At 31.8% G+C, this 19,953-nt stretch overlaps 1 long non-coding RNA gene and 2 other non-coding genes across 10 annotated transcripts in view; all 3 read left to right on the forward strand.

The window, feature by feature from the left end:
• LOC138918395 (uncharacterized) overlaps positions 1-19,953 on the forward strand; it is a 113,636-nt gene that overhangs the window by 52,898 nt on the left and 40,785 nt on the right. For 3 of the 8 annotated variants that reach the window (XR_011427752.1, XR_011427746.1, XR_011427751.1), the window contains exons 3-5: positions 2,983-3,049; positions 15,346-15,426; positions 18,507-18,625. This is a non-coding gene — a long non-coding RNA (uncharacterized lncRNA). Of the gene's footprint in view, positions 1-2,982; positions 3,050-15,345; positions 15,427-18,046; positions 18,147-18,506; positions 19,014-19,768; positions 19,895-19,953 lie in introns of those variants that run through there. The other 5 variants (XR_011427753.1, XR_011427750.1, XR_011427749.1 and 2 more) reach the window with 4 other exon arrangements.
• On the forward strand, positions 15,823-15,879 carry MIR15A (microRNA mir-15a). The gene has a single exon (NR_032957.1). It is a non-coding gene; the product is annotated as a microRNA mir-15a (primary transcript).
• On the forward strand, positions 15,963-16,025 carry MIR16-2 (microRNA mir-16-2). Its single transcript, NR_032958.1, has one exon. It is a non-coding gene; the product is annotated as a microRNA mir-16-2 (primary transcript).

Below are 19,953 nucleotides of genomic sequence, written 5' to 3' on the forward strand. Positions count from 1 at the left end.
TCTTTCACTTTTGGGCCATATTCTGAGCCCATATTATCTTTGTTTTATAGCCCAGTGTAAACAGGGCCAAATTCTTGTTTATTTCACTATAACTAAAAAGAATACCCTGTATACTATTTAGTGTTGTATATAACTAAAGACAAAGCAGGCTGCAGGTGGAAACGCTTAAGTCTTTACTTTTTTCTCACTACTAAAATGATGTCTTATATCCGGAAAGTTCCAATTATTATAAATCTTTTGGAAATAAGACTTTGTAATTTCAAATAATATAGAAGAGTGTTTTTGACTTTTGTGATTTGAATTTGCACAGATTTGCATAACTAAATATCTGTATATTTTTCTCCTCTTTTGTATCTAAATTCTAATAGGTTGTAGTTACAGGGAAGTGAATATTGGATTTCTATTAAAGTTCTGATCTCATTTCTAGCATTGTTGGTGGAAAACTACAAATGACATTTTATTTTAGGGCATAACCCTAGTGTCCCAATTTAAAGTCTGACATTTGCAGTAGCATTCTTTTTAAAAAATAACCGTAGTTTTACCTGGTCATTTTCATTAAAATCACAACTAGTCACTCCCACTCTTAATGTTTTCCCTTACCAATCACAGTAAACTTAGGATATTAGTTCCCTTCTAATTATCCAAAAAAACTTTGTTGTAGTATGTGCTTAGTTATCTGAAATAATAAATCAGCCCAAAACCTGGTCTAACATTGTGAAGTCAAACATATTAATCGTAAATTGAGAGTACTTTTTTTGCTAGTACTACAGTGTTTTCTTTAATATGTTGATGTAATTTAACAGATAACATTAATTACTGTTATCTACGCTTAACAAAAAAAGCAAGTTACATAATCCTTTATATGGAAAACTTCTTGTTTTTACTACTAATTACTGTGTAAAGTGTCTGTGGACCACCTGTAGCAGAATAACCTAGAAGAAAGCATTTTTCAAGATCTGCTGAATCAGAATCTCTGGAGCTGGAGCTCAGGAATTTGTGTTTTTTATAAGCTCTGAGGTTTTTGAGAAACACCACATGTGAGAAGCACTGCCCAAAGTGAAATGGGAAAAGATTCTTCACACCAATAAAGCATTTGATTTTCTGCTTTTTTTTTCCTCTTTGGTCATCAAGGATTTAAGCTCAATAACTAATTATGAATTTTATCATTTCTTCCAAAGGAGTTCTAGATTGTCTTGGTATTGCCTCAATCATATGAGGAAAATCTATGTTATGAGAGCTTTATTTTTGCGCAAGTACTTTGGGCCAAATTTTAGTGTATTCTATTTGTTTGAAACATTTAGCATATCTATATTACACAATTTTCATTTAGATAGTAGCTATTTTTTCTTAAATTACTTCCAGAAATTGGAGAAAATACAGAAAGAGCAAGTTTTCATGTGCTGCTTTTGGAAGCCTTTGGCAATATCCTAGTAAAGTTGAAGATGTACATAGGCTTGAACCCAACAATTCCATTCCTAGATGTTCTAGATAAAATCAAAACTGTGAAAAAGTCTTATTTTTTACTTTTATATTTTATATTTATACTTTACTTTTAATAGGAAAAAGATTTACATGTTAAGTGACGGGAGAATGGCAAATTATGACATAGTCATGATGAACTGTTTATTATACTGCTGTTAAAGTGAGAGTTATGTCTATCATCGTGGATGAATGTCTTCCTTCAGCAAACAAAAACAAGTTTCAAAAGGTTATATGCAGTATGATAACATTTGTATAAAGCTTGAAAGCAATGATATACGTTGTTTTAAATACTTGAATTTGTAGTAAGAGTATAAAAGCATGCATAGGAAATAATTACCAAATTCAGGATTATGATTGGATCTTAGGAGAGAGGGGAATGGGATCATGGTATAGTACAGCAGGGACTCAACTATATGTTTAGTCTTTTTTCTTAAAAAATATAAATAAAACAAAGTAAGCATGGAAGAATATTAGAATTCAATACAGCTAGATTAGAGGGCCAGGGGTAGGATGTGGGGATTCATTTTGATATGCTTTTGATTTTTTCTGCGTCCTTGAAATATTTACTTTTTCATATAGATGAAAAAAATGTGCTGTCCTTTTTTGGTGAAGATATTCTACAATAAGATGTACATTTGGAATGTTCCATTAAGAGCATGGATGAGTGTATTCTGTTCTTTCTATTCTATGGCAGAAAGTGCTCTACCGTTAGTTGGTGTAAAAACTACAACTTAGAATCATGGCCCACAGAAATCAAACATTCTGACCAACTTAAGTTACTAGAATATTTTAAATTTTTTTTATTTTTAAAGATGAGCTGTAGTGTTTCCTTTTACATGCTGGCTTTTAATCTTCTTACTCTTGTAAGTAAAGGACAACCATGGAAACAATTTCTCTATTCTTATCACTACTCTTTCATTTACTCTTTAATTCAGGTAATTTCACAACTATAATTTCTTTTGTTTTGGCCATAGATCATAGCATATTGTTTTTAGAGATTTCTTTATGCATTTTAAAGAGGTGCTCCAACTGAAGCTTTGTATTTATACTGTATTACAATAGAATTCTTAGAATTGGGCAATATATGGATTTTTAGATTTTGTAGTAATACTACTACATGTATACCATGCAGATGTATGTGAGAGAAAGAGATTGGTCAATCTTGAAGTGTGATCTTGAATTTATCTTAGAATATCTGTCATTGTATGATGTCCTCCAGAAGCCCAGTGTGCTCCAAGTTAGACACATATGAGTTTTAGTTAGACTTAGGTATTTGACTTTTAAATTTCGAGAAGTCAATAATAATAGAAAAGTGAATTTAAAAACTAGTGGTAATACTCTGGACTGAACTATATAAATGCTGCTGCTGGGTATTAATAATATGTGATTGTTCTGTGCTGTGTAAGAATCAGAAGACTGATTGTCAACCTCAGTTGAGAATTTTCTAATTTATATAATGTCATCAAATTTTTAAAGTATTCACTCTTATCTTTTTCCTAGGTTTAATAATGATAAAATGAAGACCATAATAAAACAGCCCCCTACTTAGCCCAGCAATTCTTACTTTGTAAGTATTAACTCACAGTCCCTCTACTGTTGCTATAAAAAGTTACTCTTTGGTCTCATGTTTAGCTTTATTTCTCAGTTTTTTTCTGCTATCCTAGATTGACAACTTTCTAACTTCCCCTTAACCCCTACACGTTGTAGTTTGGTATTTAATCCAGTTTAGAGCAAGAATGCCACTGCCTTGGGTAAGTTTTCTATCTTGGAAATTAGTTACAGCCAGGCCCTGTCATCTCTAAATCTGAGAATCACAATTTTAAGCCCTTTTCCTTCAAAGTAATTTACAAATAAGTAGTGGTCTTTTTTATCATTATTATTCAAGTTTATTGACAGTTGTTTTATGGTTTTATAAGTTGGAAGTATCCTCTCCACTTGAAAAATAGTTTTTTCATTTATTTGTTTTTATGTTTCAGTAGATTACACTTCACACTTCTTTGTGAGATGCTTAAAATTTAGCTCTTAAGCTTTAGGAGGTGAAAAAGCAGAAAGACAATCCCTTTTCCTTCTGTTTATGTAGACACGTGCATACCTCTTAGAATAAGAAACGTTTTTATCATGATTCATTTAACTTTTGAGAAACTTGTAAATTCTAGGGGAATAATTCTAACAGGTTAGCTGAAATTATCATATCATATCCCTAGAAAAACTCTCAAATCAAAGTCATGGTAAATGCATAAGATAGTTATTTCCGTTAAAAGTTTTTGAGACTCTAAAATCAATTACCAAAAAGATTCGTTTTCATCTATTCCTTAAGCTAATTCTATGTCTCTAAATGAAAAAACTTCAAGGGCAGCTGTTTCTGTTCTTGATGTTGAGGGATGGCCCTGTTTAAATGAAAACTTAGTGTTTCAGATGCTTCTCTTACATTATCTCATACAATTACATTAATGACCCAGTAAATAATAATGTGTTGAGGAGTGACCATATGATCATAGAACATGAGCCACTGAACTCAATAAGTAGTTTTAAGGGCAGTAATTAAATATTGAAAACTTTTAATAATGAGTCAGTTTGAAGAGTAGTAGCCAAATGCCACAGGTCACTTCTTTTTCTGACGTTTCCGTTTATATTTTTGTCTCTGGAAAACTAGAATGGAAACATTTGCAAATCCCCAAAGAATCCTATATAATCCAGGCTTGGGTTTCTTAATTGGTCCCTTGAAAGCTAGCTCAGCTTTTTTTCAACTTAACTCTTAGGAAAAGGAATCTTTTTCAATTGGTATTACTCTCCTACTGTAGACTGGAGGACAGTCCACTTTTCAAAAAGAAATAGGTATCGTTTAACTTCTAACAGATTTATAAGTACAGATAATGTCACATTTTCTTTTCTTTTTTTTTTTTTTTTGAAGATTGGCACCTGAGCTAACATCTGTTGCCAATCTTTTTTTTTTTTCCTTCCTTTTCTTCTCCCCAAAGCCCCCCAGTACATAGTTGTATATTCTAGTTGTAGGTTCTTCTGGTTGTGCTATGTGGGATACCGCCTCAGCATGGCCTCATGAGCAGAGCGCACAAACTTAAACACTCAGCCACAGGGCCAGCCCCATAACATCACGTTCTTAACCTTATTTCATCTCCTTTATAAATTTCTAAGCAAACAGCCTTTCTTGGCTACTCTCCAGCCTCTTAAACATAGGTCATTTGCTATATTTCATTGTTGGAATGCTTTCTGTTGTCTGTTCTAGGTAGTGTGCCTAGAGTTCCCTTTAATCTTAGATACTAAAATGATGTTTCCAATTAAATAATATCCAGAAAACTAGGTACATAACTAACAGTAGTCAGTGATTCTGTAGGATTTCATGTATATCCTCTCTTCTCATTTTTTTATCTTTAGTGCGATTGTTTCTTTAAGATAGGGATTTTTTTTAAAGCTATTTACTTGTGGAATGTGGATGTTCCAGAAGTTGTGGAATATTGGTACCATATATCTGATACTGTCAAAATTAGATAATGGCAGTGTTTGGGGTTCATTTTTACAAATTGAGTAAAGAGAAGAAATATTTGTCAAGTTTGTTTTTCAATTTAAAGCCCTTAAACTTTAGCTGCTTAACATAAAACTTTCAGAAATTATCATATTTCTTTTCTCTCTTCCTACTTTTTCTTTTTTGAGGTATGTTTTGATTTTTCACATTGCATTTTTGGATGCTTACACTTAAAGTACGTATTTCTGTTATGTGAATTTAAAATAACTAAATGTATCGTTTGGTACTAAATAACATCTTCAGGTGCATCATCAGCAGTTAAGATCGTAGCTTCTGTCTTTTTAATTTGCAGCAACAAAAATCTTAAGACATTGACTTTATAAATAGAAAACAGAAGATAAAGCAGAAAATTCAGCATTCGGTGCTGTCGGTGTTGGTAGTCCTGTAAATGAAAGTGATGAAGACACATTGCTTAGTAATTCAGGAGACTTATTAAATTTGGTTGCTATCATGAGCTAGGCTTGTAAAAAGAAATGACAAAAACTATTTCTCATGTTGAACTGATTATCAAGATAAATTTTAGAAATGTTATCAGGTTAGGAGTAGAATAGCAATGGCATGTAATCATACCATTCTAGAAAATATGGTCAGTTCTTGAATTATAAATAGTGTAAATGTAGGACTGACTGAAACTACTGAAAATAAAATCAGAATGTTGTAATCAGTAGGGTAGTAAGTAACCGATCTGGCAAATGATATAAAATCTGCTGTGGTTTCAATAAAAATGTAATGCTTTGGTACAAGTCACTAGATATAGCTGAAAATTCTCCTGTTTTTAATTTATTTATGATGGAAATTTACTGTTGTGTAAATTGCTGTCTACCTCTGCCACTCATGAAGAAATTTTAATTATCTTGAATAATTTCATAATGTGAATGTTTCTGGGAGAAAGATCTGTGCCAAAATAGAAAAAAACAAATTGCTCTTTTGGTGGATTGGTAAAAAAAGGTGTTATAATCCAAAGCAGAAAAATTTACAGGGGTACAGCATTTGGTAGTAAAGAAGGCTTTGCAAACTTACTGATATGATCAATTCATACTAATTTAGTAAATATATCAAATCTAGGCTCTTAAAGCCATCTATTCTGTAATTTATGAACATAGAGCAAGGTCACAATATGCTACAGCCATTTTTCACGCATTGTTAAAATAACTGCTATTTTTGAAAATTAGACAATGTTTTAATCAAATGCCAGGTGTTCCTGTCCTCTAAGTCTTCTATATTTGGTATATATGTGTTTAACAGAATGATTGAGTTAAATCCGAGCTTTAATGTTTAAGGCTGTGTTTCTGCTCCCAACAAAATTGTAGCCATAAAATTTGAATTTTAGTGCCAAAATTATAGAAAGGGGGTGGATTCATTGTTTTCCCACCCTGAACAACTTCTCAGTTCAAGATGAATCATTCAAAGAATAATAATAGAGAAATTCTTATTTACAAAGTTACTTTGGATGTTTTCTTAGGAAAATGAAAACGAGGCTGAATTTAACAGTGCAGGCAGGCCTTGATTTAAATAAGAAATAAACATATAAATATAATGAACTCTGGTATAATAAGTATTTCAAGTTCTAGGCATAAATACAATAGGTAACTTCCCTAGACTATTCTATGCAGTTTTGCCCTTTGCCACTACCTATTTGTCTGAAATTTGAATTCTCAACATTATCTCCATGTCAAAACATGAATATATTGAATGCGGAATTGAAATATACACCCCTTTGTGAGCAATCACTCCTGACTTCTTGCCTAGGCTGTCAGTTTCACTCTTTCTGTTATAGCCTATAAATAAATTTATTCAAATTTTTTTCAATATTGTTTAATCCGGCTCTTCAAGTTGTTTCTTTATGCCCCTAGTATTTGGTGCCCTATAGTCAGAACTTAAAATTGGCATTTTGTCTTCCAAATCCTTAACAAGACAGCTTGGTAAAATACATTGAGTTTTTCTAAAAATTGATTTTTCAATTGATCTGTATTCATTTTATTTTAGCCCTCAGAATATTAGAACCGTAATAAACTTCTTCCTTAATGTTTTAAATTACATTTATGTCAATAATAATTGATAGAAAGTAAAATTCTCAAAAGAGAGCAGATTTCAGTTTGGTATATAACTTCATCCTTTGGCTCTAGATGTATCTTCTAAAAATACTTTTTATATCTTTTCTCTAGGCTAAACATACCCAAGTCCTTCCACTGGTTCTCATAGTATGAATTCTAGACCATCAGTATCCTTGATATTCCACTTTGGATCTGCTACATTTTGTCACTATTCTTTTTAAAATATTGTGTATAGAACCGAACCCAATGTACTCAGTGTGGTCTGAGGTACAAAATACAGTGCATCTCTTATGAATAAGATACTTCTGTTAATGCAACCTGATTCCACTAACTTTGTCATCAGCACTGTTGTTTCACCTTTAATTGCAGTCCACTGAAACCCTAAGTTTATCAGAAGTGTGTTTCAAATCCTAGTATAAATTTAGATTTGGCAGGCATTTTTTGAATACCTATTCACTACTAGATATGCTTATAAAAGTTTAAGATTGTACATACAATCTTAACAACAGGGCTATGATAAAGACATTAATAGGCCCATTTCACAAAGAGGAAACTGAGGCTCCGTGTACTAAAATAACTTACTCAGGGGCCAGCCCAGTCGTATAGTGGTTAAGTTCACACACTCTGCTTCAGCAGCCCAGGGTTGGCGGGTTCGCATCCCAAGTGCAGATGTACACACCACCCATCAAGCCATGTTGTGGCAGTGTCTCACATACAAAATTGAGGAAGATTGGCACAGATGTTAGCTCAGGGACAATCTTCCTCTCCAAAAATAAATAAATAGATAAATAAATAAAATAACTTACCCAAGATAAGGATTCATAAGGGACAGAGCCAGGATTCCATCTTGGGTCTTCTGACTTTAAATTCACTGTTCTTTATCCTTCCTGCCTCAGTAAATTATTTCTGTTCTGTATTATATTGATAAAGTTAGAAATGCAGAAATTGACCAGTGAATTCTATTGCACTTAGGATGATTTTAGAGCTTAGGGGAGACGCCTAGGATTTTTCAATGTTTTTGTTAAATGTGATGATGCCTTATGTAAACTAAATGAACTGAAATTAGAGCAGTGTAAGAGTAAATATGCCTAAACACAAATGTTAAATCATTTACAAGGAGGTGAGGGGGGAAATTATTAATTTATATAAAATGTGTATAATTTTTACTGTATATTAAAAATTTTATTAAATCTGTTACCTAATATGGAAAGAAAACTAATTTAAGGTATTTAAAGATTCCCATTCACTCAGATTCATGTTAAGGTTGACTCCTTAAGCAAGACATTTACTTATTTTGTCTTACCTTTCAAAATGAGTATTTTTTTCTTAGAAGATCATAAGAATGAAAAATTTGATATATATCAAAAGCCAATAGAGATCATTAAGAGCCCACAGGCCAGAATATAAACCACCAGATTTGGAACTAAGACTGTTGTGTAAAGATAAAGGACAAGAACTGAATGGTTCTGTTTCCTGATTTTTTTTTTTTTAATAACTCTTTTTTTTCGGTTCTGCATCTAGCCGTTAGGACTCTTTCCATACCTAGTTAGGGAATTAGAAACAGAGATTTAAGGGATAGAGGCACTATGATGTTTTCAGTGGACTAAGAAGTAAGAGTGGAGAAATGGAAGGGGCCATACCAGGGAGCATTGCCACATTTGGATGGAGGATAGGTATGAAATAATGAAACCAGTTATCTGCTCAGCACAGTATTCAATACTGAGAATAACTGTCTGTATTCAAAAGTTCTTATGGGGGCCAGCGCAGTGGCGTAGCGGTTAAGTTTGCAGGTTCTGCTTCTCAGTGGCCTGGGGTTCGCCAGTTCGGATCCCAGGTGCAGACATGGCACTGCTTGGCAAAACCCATGCTGTGATTGGTGTCCCAAGTATAAAGTAGAGGAAGATGAGCACAGATGTTAGCTCAGGGACAGTCTTCCTCAGCAAAAAGAGGAGGATTGGCAGTAGTTAGCTCAGGGCTAATCTTCCCCCCAAAAATTAATTAATTAATTTTAAAAAGTAAGGATAAAAGGAAAAGGGATTAGCCTCTAGCAGTAGGTTCAGTGAAGATTCAGAGATCAGAGATTCAGAGATCAATATACACCTTCGGGGAAGAAAGAACTGGAAAACAATTTATTATAAACGTCTCAGTTCTTCCAGGAACCTTGAAGAATCGCTCAGTAGGAGAGGATAATCACTATACTCAAATGATGAGCAATTTTATTTGTTCCACTTGCTGCTTACCTGGTAGCCACAGTAGCATCATTGCTTGATCAATCTTCTGTCCACTCATGAATACTTCATATGCTTCTCTAGCTTATAGGGACCCTTTTTTAATAAATATATAACTACCATACTTCTAACACTAATAAAATTAATGATAATAATATCTGGTTCCTGTTAAAATTCCTGATCATTTCCAAAAGGTCCTCATACTGCATTTGGTTGTCATGTCTCTTAAAAGAGACCTTTTAACTAGAATGGTAGAGTGTTTTCATTGGAGGGAAGTAGGAAATACTGGATAGATCCTGATTATACAGACCTTGACACTAGAACAGAGAAGACTTTACTTGGGAAACCACAGTTATATTCTTGAATGTATGAATTTTAGGAAATTTTATTAATTGACTAAAGATGGGAAGTCCAGCTGAAATGCCATAGTAGGTATAAGGTACTTAGACCTAGTTTTAAGCTATGAAATAAAGAATGGCAAAGAATTTGATGAACTGAGATCTCAAAGAATCAGTTGGTTTTTATTGACTAACTGAATGCAAGGAATGATTGACACAGGATCAAAATTGAGTATAAAGTGAGAATAGCAAGGGAAAGTATCCATAATTTGAGTGCAAAAGAATGTATCTAAGAAGAAAAAACATGTTGAGATAAACAGCATGTTTATTTATGTTCTTATCAAACCTTTTCTGTTCCATTTCTTGCTGACATTATGGTATATTTGTAATTTATATCTAGAGAGTAAAGTCGTCAAAAATTAACTCAAAAAATATAAATGTTTGGCTTATAAGTAGTTTAACTTTGTATGTAAGGAAGCTATTGTTAGGGAATCTAATAATACAATGATGACATGTTTGGGGAGCTTATATATATAGCCTTACTTTCCTGGAATAAATTGTCTTGATTGAAATCCACTTCACATACAGTTTCTAAGTAATCATTCATTCTTTCATTTCTTCATCAGAAAAAAGCAACGAAGTGTAGAACAGTACTTTTTATTCACTTAAACTCAAAAAACTAGGTTTTTTGGATGATTAAACAAGTTTTTGGATTATATCTAAATATTATTTTATTGCATGCCTGTTAGCAACACTGGATTTTAAATGTGTCTTCTCTAGTTAACATAATGTTTTTGTTTTTAAGCATTTATATCCAAAAAACAGAAATAAAAGAAAAGCAAATTTTAATCTGTCTGTGAATTTTATATATTTGGACATTTCATAAAACTTTCAGTTTCCTATTAAAGTAATGAAAAATTGCCATCGTTAGTGAAATTGTCATGCAGTTTAGTTAGACACCATAATTTAGGCCCTTGCCTAAAGATGGTAAAGAATGACTAATTTTTAATTTTCTCCAAGTATATTATCAACATATCTTACGACTTGTGTAAAATTCTGCTGTCCTGAGCAAGGATGGTCATTCTGTGGCCCAGAGACTATATATAGTCAGCTCCGTAGAGGCTTAGTGCAGAGTTTGAAGCATATTTGAGGAAAATAATTGCTATTACAAATTGTGCTGAATCCAGATTAAAAGTAAAATTAAGTATTTGAAACATCTAAAGTAGTGACACATAAAGCACATGTCTAAATAACAAAGCAGCAGAAATATTTTCATGCCATATATTAGCCTATGAATATCCCTATCATGTGACAGTGGAAATAGTTTGTAGATTCAAAGAAATTTTTAGTTTAAATAACCCCTTCTTAAAGGCGTAATATAAAACCTACTTTGGCAGCTCCAAAGTAGAAGATCACTATAAGTGGAAAGGAAGAAATCAAAGCTTACCAGATTGGGTGATTATTGTTGCTGTTAAACACAGGAAAAAAAAGATGTTGCTTCTCTTTGGCTGGAATTGCACCACTCTAATCTTTCGACTCATTAATACATTTAAATCAAGAATTTTCATATTTTTCTGGAGTATGGAAATAAACTTTTTCTAATAGTTTAAATTTAATTAGGTTTTCAAATAGAAAGCAGTTATTTTTAATTATCTCAGTTAAAAATAGAAATAAAGGTAGGGGAAAAAATCTTCCTCTAAGGATGTTTATTAAAACATTAATGATAAAATTGCAATATTGTCACAGAAAGTAATGATCTTTAAGAGATGGAATTAAGACGAGAGAAATTATAGCATGTTTGCTGAGAGGAATGATCCAATAGAGAGAAAATTAAAGATATAGAGGAGAGTGCTAGAGGAATATCCATAAGTAAGCAAGAGAGGATAAAATCTAGGGATTGGTCTTATGAACAGTGATTGTTCATCCATAATACAGAGAAGGAATAGTTACATGGGCACAGATACATGAGGGTAGATAGATGTGGTGGGAATTGGCAGAAAATCTCTTCTGATAGCTGTGTTTTCTGAGTGAGAGTGAGGATGAAAGGGGAGATATTGGAAGTTTGAAAGGAGATACCTGTCTGATTTTTTTCTAGAAGAATGAGAGAATGAACAGACCAAGGTTGCCAGACAGCTCTTGAACCAATTTTAGGTATAAAAGATTTATAAAGTAAACTTATTTCTGTTCACAGATGACATGATCCTATTTGTGGAAAACCCTTGATTCCACACACAGACACACACAAAAACCTGTTATAACTGCTAAGTAAATTCAGCAAAGTTGCAGGATTCAAAATCAACACTCAAAAATAGTTGTGTCTATGCACTAACAATGAACAATCTGAAAAGGAAATTAAGAAAATTTCATTTACCGTAGCATCAAAAAGAAAAAAATGCTGAGGAATAGAATTAACCAAGATGACAAAAAACTTGTACACTGCAAACTAAAAACACTGCTAAAAGAAATTAACGACAAATGGGAAAGACATCCCATGTTCATGTATTGAGAGTCTTAATATTGTTAAGATGACAGTACTACCCAAAGTGATCTACAGATTCAGTGCAATCCCTATCAGAATTCCAGTGACATTTTTTCCACAAATAGAAAAACCCATCCTAAAATTCACAGGACACTCAGGGGAGACCAAATAGAAAACAATCTTGAAAAAGAAGAACAAAGTTGGAGATCCCACACTTCCTGATTTCAAAGTTTAATACAAAGCCATGGTAATTAAACCATATGGTACTGGCATAAAGGCAGACATATAGACCAAGGGAATAGTCTAGAGGGCCCAGAAATAAACCCTTGCATATGTGTTCAAATGATTTTCAACATGTGTGCCAAGATCATTCAATGGGAAAAAGACAGCCTTTTGAACAGATGGTGTCAGAAAACGGGGTATCCACACAAAAAGAATGAAGTTGGACATTTTACCTCACACCATATAGAATAGTTAGCTTAAAATAGGTCAAAGACCTAAACATAAGAACTAAAACTGTAAAACTTGTAGAAGAAAATATAGGGGGAAAGCTTCATTACATTGGACCTGGCAATGATTTAAGTATGATACTAGAAACACAGGCAACAACGGCAAAAAGATAAATTCATCAAAATTTAAAACTTCTGTGCATATAGGGACACTATCAACAGAGTGAAAAGGCAACCTTTAGAATGAGAGAAAATATAATTTGCAAATCATAGATCTGATAAGGGATTAATATTCAGAATATATAAAGGACTATAACTCAGCAATGAGAAACAACCCAGTTAAAAAATGAGATAAGGTTCAATAGACATTTCCCTGAAGAAGATATAAAAATGAGTAATAAACACAAGAAAAGATCCTCAACATCACTAATCATTAGGGAAACGAAAATCAAAACCGCAGTGAGATAGCACTTCGACCCCATTAAGATGGCTATTATCAAAAAAAAACAGAAAATAAGTGTTGACAAGGCTGTGGAGAAATTAGAACCCTTGTGCATTGTTGATGGAAGTGTAAAATGGTATGCCACTGTGGAAGACGGTATAGCAATTCCTCAAAATTTAAAAGTAGAATTACCATATGATTCAGTGATACCACTTTTAGGGGTATACCCAAAAGAACTGAAAGCCAGGCTCAAACAGATATTTGTATGCCATGTTCATAGCAGCATTAATCATTGTAATGAAAAGATCAAAACAGCCTAAATGTCCATAGACAGATAAATGGATAAACAAAATGTAGTATGTACATAAAATTGAATACTACTTAGTCATAAAAAGGAAAGAAAGAGTCTGATATATGCAACAATATGGATGAACATTGAGAAAGTTATGCTAAGTGAAATAAGATGCAAAAGGACCAATATTGTATGATTCCATTTATATGAAATACCTAGAATAGGCAAATTCATAGAGATAGAAAGTAGAATGATGCTTTCCAGGGGCTGAGAGGATGGGGAGATAATGGGCAGTTAGTGTTTAATGGATACAGTTTCAGTTGATATAGATGAAAAGATTCTAGGGAGGGTGGTGATGGTTGCACAACAATGTGAATGTACTTAATGCTACAGAACTGTATACTTTAAAATGGTAAAATTTATGTATATTAAACCACAATTTTTAAAAATGAAGACATTCTTACTGTGACTTTTTTTTTAAAGATTTTTTTTACTTTTCCTTTTTCTCTGGTACATAGTTGTGTATTTTTAGTTGTGGATCCTTCTGCTTGTGGCATGTGGGATGCCACCTCAGCATGGCTAGATGAGCAGTGCCATGTCCGCTCCCAGAGTTCGAACCAGTGAAACCCTGGGCCGCCAAAGCAGAGTGTGCGAACTTAACCGCTCAGTCACAAGGCCAGCCCCACTGAATTTTTTTTTAAAGATTTATAAAACTATTTTTCAGTAATCACATTTATTTCTTTCAAGTTTGGCACACTTGGCTTAGTTTAAAATAGACTTAGCAAAAAAAAAAAAAAATGGAGGGTTGGAATTGAAATGACCCTATTGATTTCTTCTTGATTTTGAAATAATCATTCATTTGATTTTAGAATAATCATTTAATGTATATGTCTACTGTACAGGGGCAAAGAACAATATGTAGTCTTGAACAGTTATTTAGTTGTTTCGTGATTTTTTCTTATAGTTTAAGTGATTTCAAATTCTTTCTCAGAAATAATTGTATCTGTTTAGTACACTAGTATACCGACTAGTGTAGCTGGGATAGTGCCTGGCACATAGTAGGTGTTCAATAAAATATATTTTTAAATGAAAAATATATATATATAAATTTTGTATATTTGAAAATGTCATGTTTACGTTTTGGTCTGAAAAGTGGGTTTGAGTGGGGGAGGGTAGCCTAAAGGACAGTTCCTTAATGTAATTGATAAATACAAATATGTATTATGTATTTCTTAAATCATCGCAGATTTATTTTGGTTTTATATTAAAAATTGTACAGAAACTTGAAACAATAACAGAATAATATGTGAAACGTGTTGCTCAGATAGGAGATTAGCTACATATGTTTTTTAATGGGAAAATATTCACGAAGAATGTGGACTATATGACAGTTGTGCTTTGTATAAACCATTAGATTATTAGAAGGGAGGGGCAAATTTCAGAGCACATCACCTTATTCTGTATTATAGCATTGAAGTAGTAGTATTGAAGTATTGTAGGTTTAGTGTAGCCATTTTAATGATGAGAAAACTGGGCCAAAAGAGGTTATCAAGGCTTGAGCGAGAGTGGTGGCAGTTTTCTGGTATCTTTCATTCCTGTAATTTCATTCCTACATCTTAGTAAGTGGAAACTGTTTAGGCGTATACTTCCTTGCCTGGCGAAAAGTGGAGACAGGTAGGGGATAGGAAAGTCAAGAGCCACAGGATTCCTGTTTTATTTCTCATCTCTGGGTACAAACACCTTTCCAATGCTTCATATTCTAGAATTACTTCTTATAACAAAGTGATATCCAATTCTAACAGAGTATTCTAATAGGGAAATGTCGAGGGTAAAATAATATTTGGATTGTTTTTAACATAAATTATCTAAGAGAAAATTGGTTTGTTTTGAGTCTTTTGTATGTTTTTGCTTTATTTAGTATTAAAATATTTTACATGACCTCTAGTCATTTCCTTTAAAAGCATATTTGCATTTTACCAGCTTAAAATTATTGAAACTCAGCTCTTGTGTGTCATTTCTTATTTTTCCCTTGATATGAAGTCTTACCTGCTTGATGAAGATGTCTTTTGAAAGATGTACTACAAGAATGAAACGCTGTTTGTAAATAATGCTTTTACCAAGGTAAAGACTAAATTTTATGAATTCACTTTTTGTTTGTAAAAGAAAAAAATAATTTCATATATTTAATGCATTCAAAAGTTTGATTAAATATTTAACTGTATTGAATTATTAAGTTGACCCAGGAAAAAAATGCTTTTCTTTTATTATACATCTTTGTGTTCCTAACTTATAACAATGTGCTTAGCACGTAGTAGGCTTTCCTTAAATTTTCATGTAGAAATGTTTTATTATGCTACTTAAAAGCTTCTAAGAAATAATTTATACATACTATGTCAATGTTAGAATCTTTAAGCATGGATTTTTTAATGTATTTATCCTCTTTTTTCCTAAAAGAAAATTTTTTTTGTATCTTTAGGTGCTAATGTGTGTTTAAAAAAACAAAACCTTGGAGTAAAGTAGCAGCACATAATGGTTTGTGGATTTTGAAAAGGTGCAGGCCATATTGTGCTGCCTCAAAAATACAAGGATCTGATCTTCTGAAGAAATTGTATTTCTTTTTATTCATAGCTCTTATGACAGCAATGTCAGCAGTGCCTTAGCAGCACGTAAATATTGGCGTTAAGATTCTAAAATTATCTCCAGTATTAACTGTGCTGCTGAAGTAAGGTTGGCCATACTCAACAGTTATATTTTAATATGTATTAATATTACTGATGTATTTTCAGTTTTATTGATAATTTTATGTTTATGATTCTATAAAAATAAGTTAGTATGTACTAACTTTTCAGATCTATTGAGTTTATTAAAGTAGTATAACTGCAATTTAATAATTGTGTTGAATGCTGTTAAGAGTTTATTGAATGAGATTATATAGCATCAAATAAATTTAACTCATTTATATTCAAGGTAAACATTCAGATTTACTTAGGATAAAACAGAAATATTAGTTTTCCATTTGTTTCTGTAGTAAAAAGAAATTACTTTAAAGATACTTGCTTATCTCAGATAAATGTACATTATAAAATATACATTTTCAACAGAACTTAAAAGATAATTTCTAGTAATGCTTCTAAATATTTTTTTATAAGGGAAGAGGGAAAGTATCAAAACATGTGAATTAAATTTCTGAAATCCTGGGTCTTAAAATGCACTTAATCATAACTTTAAAGGGAGGGAAGACCATACAGATGACCAGCCTATTCGTTGGGTAGCTCAGGAAACAGAAACTCAAATTAATTTCTTACACATGATAGATTAGGATCTTAATCCTATGGCTTCTAACTTTGTACTATCATATTGTTTTTTCTTGTTTCTATTAAAACTTTTTTTAAATCCTTAGCTGAAGATTTTTATCTGACAAGTTGAAAATATGAAAGCATTGTTTGCTTTTTTTGTATCCAATATTTAACTTCAGTGTTACACCAAAAGTTACTATTGTACTTATTAATTTTATAAATGCAAATACAGTCAAAATTTTTAATTGAATTAAAATTTGAAGGAAAATATTTTCTTTATCTGCTGTTCCTTATTTGTTGATGTTTTATTGTCATTAAACTAAAAATTGATGTTCAGGAGAAGACAAGTGTGTTTGTATAGTGTACCGTACTTCTATTCTTATTTCCTACAAGGAATATCTTACCCTTTTCAAATATAACTGAGCAGAAAATCTGCAAAATAAAAGCAGTTCTTAATGAATCATTTCCAATTATAATTATCTATTTCGGAAACCCTAAAAGTATTTCAGATGTAATTTAAGGAATTGTATTTGAGGATCTAAAAAGAAAATATTTTATAAGACAAAGCTCTCATTTTTAAGGATAATCTCACATTTCCCCAAAGGAAGCACTATACCATATATATGGTGTCTAGAACTAAATGTCAGCTTTTACATGGAAATAATATTGCCTTGGTGGTTTTAACCATCGTTCATCATGCTCTTAACCTGTTTCGTTTGTTTCATTTGAACCATTTTATGAAAGATTGTAACAAATATATGGTAATTTTTTGTTCCACTAAAAGTGTTCTGGGATCTAACACATGGATGCTTAGAAATATTTATTGAATGAATTGCAAAGTTTGTCCAGTATATTCCAGAACAACTCAGGAGTTAGATTTCTTTTTTTCGTTTTTGTTTTCCTAAATGTATGTGAAGTCGGATTTTAGAAAATTATATTTAGTCTAATCTGCCTACTAAATGACAAAGGGAACACTGGATTTTACATTTACTAGGTAAATCTTTGTGTCTAGGTGCTCCAGATGTGAAGAAGGACCACTGGGGGCTATTACAGCTAAATGAAAACTTTTTTTGTCTTAATCCTGAGAATAGATTAAAGAAAAATTGAAATATTAGGGGAGTAAGAAAATGTAGAAAAACTGTTGGCATTGAAATTCATTGTAACTGTATGCAGCTTCTTTCCAGTGTCTTATTAGAGAAGAGGAAATAGCCTGTCAATGCCTAATGAAACACACATTTAGGTAACTCAACAGGACTGGAGAGTTAATATACTTCCATCTTTGTGAAATTTTGAAACACATAAAAAGCAAATAGTAAAATAAAAGTTAGACCCTTTAATGTTAATCTTAATTTGGCTATTTTTCAAAGAAGAAATAGTTATATATGAGTGTATATTTTCATTTTTTCCATCTTCTTTGGAAAAAAATCCTAATCTTTTTCATTCAGTTTTCTTTTTAAGTTGATGCCAAATCATTCCAATATCGAGCATCTTAAATCTGTTACTTCGAGTATGGATTGAGTTTAGAGCTAACTCAGAGGACTTCAGGCAAGTATCCAGGAGGTAGTGAGAGGAATGTTTTAATAGTTCAAAAATTCGGTTTGCATCCTATATTCAAATGCAAATCTCTTAAGATCACACATACTGACATGTGATAGTATATTTGAAAATTTGGCCATAGACTAAATTCCATATTTAACAGCAAAGATTTTCTCCAATCAATTATATGTTATTTTGGTTGTTATAGAATTATGGGTGTTAAGCCAGTGAGTAATCATTATTGATACATGCCCAGGTTAGCCATAATTGGGTTAGCAAGATTATACATTCATAAACTGTGATCTCTAAGTTAACTTATTTATTTAGAAGTTGACGTTCTAAATCAAACTTTATTTTTTCCTTTTGCAGGTGGATATTACTATCCCTTATTCATGGAAAAAGTTGTATTCTAAGTGTTGTTTCTCGTTGAGTATTAACAAAAAGGAGAAAAATTAATGTCCTAAACTTTTGAGATAGATTTGGCTCTAGTAAGTATTTAGACATACTGCTTGCATATCTGGGAGAAGAAATGAGACCATTATCAGTACATTTCCAGCTGAAAAATTCTATTTTCTTACCTCTTATCAAGGAATTTCTTACAATTTCTGTTGTATTACCGATAGCTTAAGCTCATTTAATGCAGAATTAACTCCTCTACCAGAAATTTAAGAATTTATGTTATTCCCTTGTTTATAAAATATATCCCACGGATTTCTGATGTCTTTTTTTTTTAGACTATATGCAGTGAAGAAAATGTTGGCCAAATAAATAAGTTTAAACCTTTTATGTTAAAATTACTGTGCAAAGTGACAAGTTAGTTGCTGGGGGGTTTCTTGTCTTTAATATACTAAAATTAAATGCAACATTTATAATTTCTATTTGGGTCTATTTCTTGATTATTAATACATTGAATTCATGCAAAAATTTCATGAGTAATACACTTAGATTAGCATATTGATGAGCACAAGTCTTCCTTAATTCTGTGGGACTTTGAATAATCTGAGATTTATTATTACTTGTGATTGGACTTCTGTGTTTTGAAGAACTATAAACTGCCTGGAGAATCTCATTATTATTTATATTTATCTTATGCTATAGGGTTAGATTTTGTTTGAGAAATTGTGCTGCGCAAAAAGAAAACTTTTAAGGCACTTTTACACTAAATGTTCCTCAATTTGATTAACTTGTTATGAAAGGCAGTTTATATATCTCTGTTTCATAATTTAACCATTTAGCATGGATTATTCTATTAAACAATATCTTTAGGAAGTGGTAGAAACTTTAAATCACCCCAGAGTTTCTTATTTCCCACATCTTATTTTATAATTTGGGAATATTTATATTTATGAAAGTAACATTTTCAAGGATATAAGTTGTTATAGTACCATTAAAATATTTTTTCTCTTTGGACTTAATGCATATGCTAATAAACTATAGGTAATTTTTTTTAAGTTTCCATGTTATCAATTAAAAATACCCTTTAGCATGAAGCAATGAAGCATAGAGTATTTGTTGTCCCATAGTATAAGTTGAGACAGTACATCATTTCATAAGAGAATTTGTAAATTTTAACATAGTCTACACAGACTTTATATATTAATTTATATTTTCATGAATGTTTTTTCTGGCAGTGTGAAAATACTAATGTTTGACAAAGAGCATTAAAAATAGATTTGAAATATTTATATATAAAGAGAGTGGTACAGATTTATTTATTCTGCTATTTAGGTACTGAGAATCAGCACTGAACAAAACAGGTAAATTTCAGCCCTCATGGAACTTACAATCTTGGGAATGAGGCATGAGTAATAGAATA

The sequence above is a fragment of the Equus caballus genome, chromosome 17 (assembly GCF_041296265.1).
Source record: "Equus caballus isolate H_3958 breed thoroughbred chromosome 17, TB-T2T, whole genome shotgun sequence".
Taxonomy (NCBI): Eukaryota; Metazoa; Chordata; class Mammalia; order Perissodactyla; family Equidae; genus Equus; species Equus caballus.